This window comes from Macaca nemestrina, chromosome 4 (assembly GCF_043159975.1).
Source record: "Macaca nemestrina isolate mMacNem1 chromosome 4, mMacNem.hap1, whole genome shotgun sequence".
In the NCBI taxonomy this organism is placed as follows: Eukaryota; Metazoa; Chordata; class Mammalia; order Primates; family Cercopithecidae; genus Macaca; species Macaca nemestrina.
In genome coordinates, this window is record NC_092128.1 from 34,091,337 (window position 1) to 34,099,461 (window position 8,125).

General features: G+C 35.0%; 1 long non-coding RNA gene across 1 annotated transcript; it reads right to left on the minus strand.

Moving 5' to 3' along the window:
- Positions 1-1,126: 1,126 nt before the first annotated feature.
- On the minus strand, positions 1,127-7,310 carry LOC139362517 (uncharacterized). Its single transcript, XR_011621626.1, has 3 exons — positions 7,228-7,310; positions 1,841-1,963; positions 1,127-1,350 (listed from the first exon to the last, which is right to left on the minus strand). It is a non-coding gene; the product is annotated as an uncharacterized lncRNA (long non-coding RNA).
- Positions 7,311-8,125: the final 815 nt, after the last annotated feature.

Genomic DNA, 8,125 nt, shown 5'->3' on the forward strand with positions numbered 1-8,125 from the left:
ATTTGGTGGAAGGTTGTATATCTTTGTCCCCAAAATTTTGAAATTCTGTGATTTCATTTTCTCACAAATATAAAAATAGCTTATAATGGACAACATTTCAAGCAGAAGAAAATTAAATGATAAATAATTAAAGGACAAGGAGAGTATGTCTCAATGTGGTTGGAGTATGACTAAGGAAACTAACTGGAGATAACACTGGAATGTTGGCCCAGTGTATGACTCAGGCTAGTTCCCAGCAGTCACAGCCCAAACTCCTGATCTCAGGATCAACCTTGATCAGAAACAGAGAACATATAAACCTTCTTAGTCAACAATCTTGGGTTAAGTTTCAAGTCACCTTTGCAGCAAGTTTCTGGCTGGCCCTAAACCCTAGTCATGTCATTTGTGTCAATCTATAAAAATATAAAAGGGCACTGTGGGGACTGGGTATTTCTATGCATTACCAGAGGAAATTTGAATAGTAGTGGCACCTTTGAAGAGCAATCTGATGCCACTTATTAGAAATTAAAATATATAAATTATTTAGGCAGAATTAATCTATTAAAAATCTATCCTAAAAGTGTTAAGGAGAGAGTAAAGATCTCTTTATCTGCAAGGATCTGCTTCTGTTTTAGTGCAAGGATATTTATCGTAGCATTGTTAACAGTGAAAAAAGAAAAGAGAAAACAACAACAAAGTGAACACCACCATCAATAGAGGAACAATTGAATTAAACAACATTTATAAATAACAATTCAGCATGAATACCATGTTGCTGTTTCATCCATTTGAGCTAATCTGGTCTCATATTCTCTCTCTAAAGGATTATTCTATTATGATAATTAATAATATTCTCTCAGTTTTCCTTCAGAAAAGATGTAGAGTACATATATTCTATCACTATTTTTGAGTATCTTGACTAAGCTTCATGGAAACCATTCACTTTCTTCTTTACAAATTTATTTTTTGGAGAAAAAATACATTTATTATAGGTAATCTAGAAAATGACATAAGCAAAATCTTACCCAGTAATTAATATTATATATCCTTCAATCTGTATTCTCACAGTATTTTTTCCCATGAAAAACATTTTTCACCAAAATGATATCAGATTGAACAAAATATGCTGTTGGATGGTGAATTAGTTTCTTATTTTTTCTGTAACAAATCTATTTAGTGGTTTAAGACAAGACAAATTTATAATTCTACAACTCTGGAAGTCAGAAGTCCCAAATGAGTTTCACTCGACTGAAATTAAGTTGTCAGCAGGGCCATGTTCCCTCTGGAAGCTCTAGGGATGACTCTGCTTGCTTGTCTTTTCTATCTTCTAGAGATGGCCTGGATTCCTTGGCTCCTGGCCTCTTCGTCTGTCTGCAGAATGAGTAGATTTTAGCTGCTCTTGCCACAAAAAAATTAATTAATTGAAATATAATTATGTGAGATTATGTATATGTTAATTTGCCTCACTATAGTAATAATTTTACTATTTATTTACTATCTATCTATTACTATCTATCTAAAAATAAATTTACTATCTATTACTATCTGTATCCCATAACATCATGTTGTATACATGTTGTTGTATTTGTTGTATAACAAATAAATACACACAATAAAATTTATTTTAAAAACCAAAACAAGAACCTGGTAGATTGACATCTTTAAATCTCTCTCTGACTCCGACCCCTTCTTCTTTCATTATATCTACTTTTCCGACTCCGAAACTTCTCTCTCCCTCTAAGAAAAACCCTTATAACTATATTGGGGTCACCAGATAATTCACAATAATATTCACATATCAAGATTCTTAATTTAGTCACATCTGAAAAATCCTTTTTGCCATGTCAGGTAACATATTTACAGGTTTCTGAAGTTAAGATGTGGATATCCTTGAGGGGCCATTATTCTGTGGACCAACAATAGGTTCTCCAGAAGCCGATGCTCAGATGGAGTTTGGGATGCAAGATGTTTTTCAGGGCTTAATCTGTGGAAGGGAAAGAAAATACACGTTTGGGTAGAGAAAGAAGTCAAACTTTGTCAGGCCTAACAAAGTCTCAGCCAGCCCAACAAGGAGCTCCACAGCAATTGCTACCCTTAGAGTATCCTAGGTCAGCCCCAAATAGCTAAGCATTTATACCCTGACCTGTATCAATCACTGAGTGATCCAGGGAGTAAAATCAGGCAAAGCAGCTCTCTACAGCTGAAGCAGACCATGAAGAAAATGACAGCAGGAAGCCGTCTGCTCACCATACTTGCTATAGCTGGGCAGCAAGTCTAATCCTTGAAGAGGGAATGTGTGTGGCACATCCTTGGCTCACCTACATAATATATTTATAGTGTATCTATAGATCACTCTTTTATAACTTGATTCCTTCATTAAATATACTTTAAACATTTTCTAAATAATTGCATATTTCTTAATGTCTAACTAATACCAAGGTACCTGTAACAGATACCTTGCGGTTCAACATTTGGGGCATTGCCATTTTTTTACTCTTATAAACAATGTAGCCAGGAACTATAAATTATATCATAAAACTATATTCACCTAATATTCATCTTAGATTTGCACTTTCTTGTCTATCCAGAGTGATAATCACCTTTTTTCCATTCTCCCATAACAATCAGATCATATTGGAAGAAGAAATGGTAAATCTTTTAAATCTAAACTTCTACAATTTATCTTCCAGAAGTTGTACTTTAGGACAGGGTATTGTTTTTCTGGCATGAAGATCTAAAGTTTTCCTTATTAATATACTTTATCCTTTTTAATATCAATAGTAAGAAATCTTGTCAAAGTTTATAAAAGCTACACATCAATTTTAAAAGTAAAAATCTAGAGTAGATATGAAGTTCTTCATTCATGAACCACCAGCCTCCTCATCTCAGGTACACTGGTCCTCTTCCCCTCAGCAGTCCCACTCTGTCTATCCATTGTCACACATTTTCACTTTATTATCATTGAGATACAAAGTTCTGCTCTCCCACTTATAGAGCTTTAAGCCAGGACCAGAGATAATACCTTTAAACAATAACTACTAGTGAGACTTCTACATTCTCTTTACATGAAGCCAATCCTGGGTGCACATTTATGTAAATCAAGAAAAGTCATGAATTGTCCAAATACAGAGAAAGAACACTGGGAGATTAACAAACCCCATTCCTCTCTGGACCAAAATATTAGTCATTTTAGTAGTCATTCATACTTATTTTACTGGCAAATGTCTTTGTCCACATACACTAAGAGAACTGGGCCATGTTTGGGAACAAATTCATACCAAATAGTGGAAAACTTTGATAGTATTTTAAAATATGAATCTATTTTTCCATAGATACATTAACAATTTTCCAGAACAAGGAAGTAAAATTGCATTGAGAGGAATAACTTTATATATTCTTAAATACATCCCACGCATAATTGCTTAGTACAGAATTTCTCTTAAGCCTGTTCCTTCCACTGTTAAAAGAACACCAACTTTCTAAATTTAATTGGCTACTAAACTATCATGTCACAGATTAGTCACATGTAAATTTAACATATCATATAAAGAAATATTTGGGGCAAATAGTTATAGTATTAAATGCCCAGTGAAAACGCATTAAAATAATTTTGAGTTTGATGGAAAAAAATCTCATATACCTAAACTATCCTACTTCATTCAAAAAGTCAAAATGAAATATTCCTGTGGACATACAAAAGTTATATGATAAAAATGATTTGTTATATAACTAGAAATAGTTTATTACTAATGTGAGTCCATTCTTGCCAGAATTTGTCAGCAAGTTGGTATTTGCATATCTGAGCATGTACTTTTTTTTTCCTCTTCCAAGGTAAGGAGTGTTATACCTGAATATAGAGCAATCACTATGAAAAACTATTGATGAAAAAATGTCAATAAGCTAGTGTTCACTTTTATATAAGCGTGTTGGGTGGAGATTAAATAAATTGAATTAAGTCTGATCTGACAGTTGGATGATAGCACTGAGTTAATTAGTGTAGCACTAAATGAAAGGAAAAGATAATTGGGCACCAAACCAAGATATCCCATTTTAAACAAATTATGTATCTGGTTTTTAAAGTATGTAAAGGAAATAACAAGCTCCATATGATTTCTCACCTATCACATAAATTAAGACACTAGCAGTAAAGAGAGTTAAAAGAACCACAAACAGCAGTGAGACTGTGGATCACTTAGCACTACTATTCGGGTGTGTTGGTTAATACTGAGTGTTGACTTGATTGGATTGAAGGATGGAAAGTATTGTTCCTGGGTGTGTCCCCTCCCCTCCCCTCCCCTTTCCTTCCCTTTCCATCATGTCACGGTCCCTCCAAATATATTTTTAATTTGTTTTTAGCTCTTCCTGTTCTACACGTGTTACTTCTGAAGTTGTAGAAGACTTGGCCTTCTGTCATACTAATATCTTACCCTCTGAGTCCCTTTACCTCTGGCCATAATAGGGACAAAATAAGAATCAGAGTAAAAAAAAAAAAAAAAGAGGTGCAGGCAGAAAAATGCTTTTAAACAAATAAGCCTGGCAAGGAAATAAAGGATGTAAAGTCAAAAGGGTGAAAATGAAAGATTGGGGACAAATTAGAATGTAGTGGATGTAATGGTTAATATCTGCTCTCAAAGACAGTTCCCAAGAACAGTACAAGGATGTTCATGACCATTTATGTCAAGTGCCAACTGTGCTTTAGAAGGGAACCAGGCAGCTTAAAAGGATCCTTTCCCTTGGAATGTCCTTGTCCAGTGTAACCCCATCTGCCTGAACAACTCCTATGCAGTCCTCAACTCCTTCCAGTTGCCTCTCTCATATCACCTACTTATTTCTTTGATAACAGTTGCCGCCATCTATAATTACTATAGTTTATTTATTTGTGATATGTTTATTGTCTTTTTTTCTTATTAGAATGTATGCTACATGATACTAGGAGCCTCTGTTTTTTTACAACTTATGGCTAGTACTGAGCATGGTACACGGCACAAAACTGAATGAATTCAAGATGTAATTCAAGCACCATATCTTTTCTTGCATGTTTGTTTTATATCTTAGCTTCCTTCTCATTATAATAATGGCACCTTCCATATACAATTGTATTTTATTCTACATTAATAAACTCATTTGTTTTCTTTTCACTTTTAATAAAACATGAGCCCCCTGAAAATTGGGTCATGTCTTATTCCTCTTTGGAAATGCAGACCACTCAGTATATAGTTCTGTGAATGGATGAACATTTTGAGAAAGCATAATTAGCCTCCCAAAACCATCTTGAGCAAATGAGAAAATTTATATTTCACAAGTTATTAAATATAAAAAATATACTTTTTTATAAATCAGACAGCAGAAAGGTTATTATCTACTTATGGAAATAGATTATAATGTAAATATGCATTTTCTCTTCCCCTGTACATTCCACAGTCTATTTTAACCACTTCATTCGCTAAAAATTAGCCGTTAAATATAGGAAACGCAAAGCTATGATACCTTTCCAGAGTATCTCTTTAGTAATTGCTGATTGGCTTCACCAATCCTTCATTTTCTTCAACTCATCTAATACTTCAGTACATATTAAGAATTGTGACTTTCGGCCGGGCGCGGTGGCTCAAGCCTGTAATCCCAGCACTTTGGGAGGCCGAGACGGGCGGATCACGAGGTCAGGAGATCGAGACCATCCTGGCTAACACAGTGAAACCCCGTCTCTACTAAAAATACAAAAACTTAGCCGGGCGAGGTGGCAGGCGCCTGTAGTCCCAGCTACTCTGGAGGCTGAGGCAGGAGAATGGCGTGAACCCGGGAGGTGGAGCTTGCAGTGAGCTGAGATCCGGCCACTGCACTCCAGCCTGGGTGACAGAGCGAGACTCCGTCTCAAAAAAAAAAAAAAAAAAAAAAAAAAAAAAAAAAAAGAATTGTGACTTTCTCTATGATACTTAAAATTTCAGAAAGATCAGCGACTTCTCAATGACAAATATGAATTTAAAGAAAAAAGTCACTTTCCACCTTTTGCAAATTTTTGACTTGATAAGATGTCCTATATTCAATTGAAGTTGAAAGAGATACTTAGGCTACAGCAAAGTAGACATTTTCTTTTCTAATAGAAATACAGGACTCTGATTAAGAAAAGCTCATATTTTTCTTCATTGGGGCTACCTTTTGTCTTTTGGTTGAACACTTTCTTAGATGTAATTTGCTATAAAAGATATAAAATATATATGCTTTCGATGTCTTAAAAGAAGAGCGATATTATTGGGTAACCAACATCCCAGCTTGCCTGGGACTGAGGGTTTTCCTGGGATATAAGGCATTCACTGCTAAAACTAGGCAAATCAGGATGGTTGTTTACCCTAGGCCGATACAACATCATTTTTTTTTTTTTCTTTTTAAACTTAAACTGTATATGTGTTAGAAAGTTTCTAGGATTTTATAAGATGCATCTCTAAGGTAAAGTTAAAGAGAGGAAGGTAACTCACTTTAGTTTGAAAGGTTGACATTTTTATGTTTTACTTTTATCCCAAGATGATGATGATTATTTATTTATAATAGTTGTAAGGGTATATGGCACTTACAAACACATAAAAGACAAAACTCCTGGCCGGGCGCGGTGGCTCAAGCCTGTAATCCCAGCACTTTGGGAGGCCGAGGCGGGCGGATCACAAGGTCAGGAGATCGAGACCACAGTGAAACCCCGTCTCTACTAAAAATACAAAAAATTAGCCGGGCGCGGTGGCGGGCGCCTGTAGTCCCAGCTACTCAGGAGGCTGAGGCAGGAGAATGGCGGGAACCCGGGAGGCGGAGCTTGCAGTGAGCCGAGATCGCGCCACTGCACTCCAGCCTGGGCAACAGCGTGAGACTCCGTCTCAAAAAAAAAAAAAAAAGACAAAGCTCCTGTGGAGGTTCCCATCGAACCCAATATGCAATACAACACATAATAGCAAAACAGGAGGTTCCAAAAGGAGTGGAAAAAATCGATACTGGAAGGCTTAGTGAAAGAAATGTGTTCTAAACTTTCAAGGAGAGATGTCAAAGAATAAAAGGAAGTGTGTTCCAGTAAGAATAATTTGGTTTTAAACATTTTAAGAATTACACATGCATAAGTAATAGGAAAATGAATTTCTGTATCTGTTCTCTTGTTATACTGTATCTTCCTTGTGAGTTTTTTCTTATTTACTATTATGCAATGACCCGCTTTACCCTTAATACTGTAATGTTTTCTGCTTAAACAGTTCTCACTGAGAGTTATATACTTACTCCAGCTTCTTCTTGTTAATATTTGTCAGGTACATCATTTGTCTTCCTGTTAATTTTAAATTGAACATGTCACTATGTTTTAGATAGTGCCTTTTAGATAGTGCCTTTTAAAACAGCACATAGCTGAAAATTCATAATCGAATCATAGAATTTCCATATTTTAATTGTTAGGTTGATTCTATTTTCTCTTACTGTGATTCTTAGTGTTTTATTTCTGCCACCTTACTTTTAGGTTTTATGTTCTTTTGTTTTTGCTGTTGTCTATTGAACTCAAATGTCTTTATTCTATTTTTCCCCTCTAAATTATTGGAAGTTTCACATTATGTTTCTAGGTTTTTTAGTGGTTTCCTGAAATTTCTAATATGTATAATCAAATCTGACAATGTCTAATATTAATTTATATCTTTATACCCCTATGTCATAAAGGAAAAGTAACTTACAAACCTCTTCCATGTAATTCATTTCTAACACTTAAATTGTTTTGTTTTCAAACCATACACGGTCATTATTTGTAATTTCACTTCATGTTTGCCACATATTTACCAATATTCATTCTTACCATCCGTTTATGGATCCTGTTCCTCCCTTCTGAGTACAGTTTTCTTCTTCCTACATTGAATCCTTCATTGTAATTTAAGTGACTTTTTAAAATCCAACAAACAAAAAGCTCTATTTGAATATATCTTCTCTTCCCCCTCACTCTTGAAGAATTAATTAACAGTGTATAGAACTCTTGATCTCCTATTTGCTCTAAGCATTTTGAATGTATCATTTCTTCTTTATTTTCTGACTTTTCTAGTTGATTTTGACATATATGCTACAGTCCAAATATTATTTCTCTGTAGTTAATCTCTCTCTCTACTTCTCTTTCTCTCTCTGCCTCTTCCTCCTCCCCTCC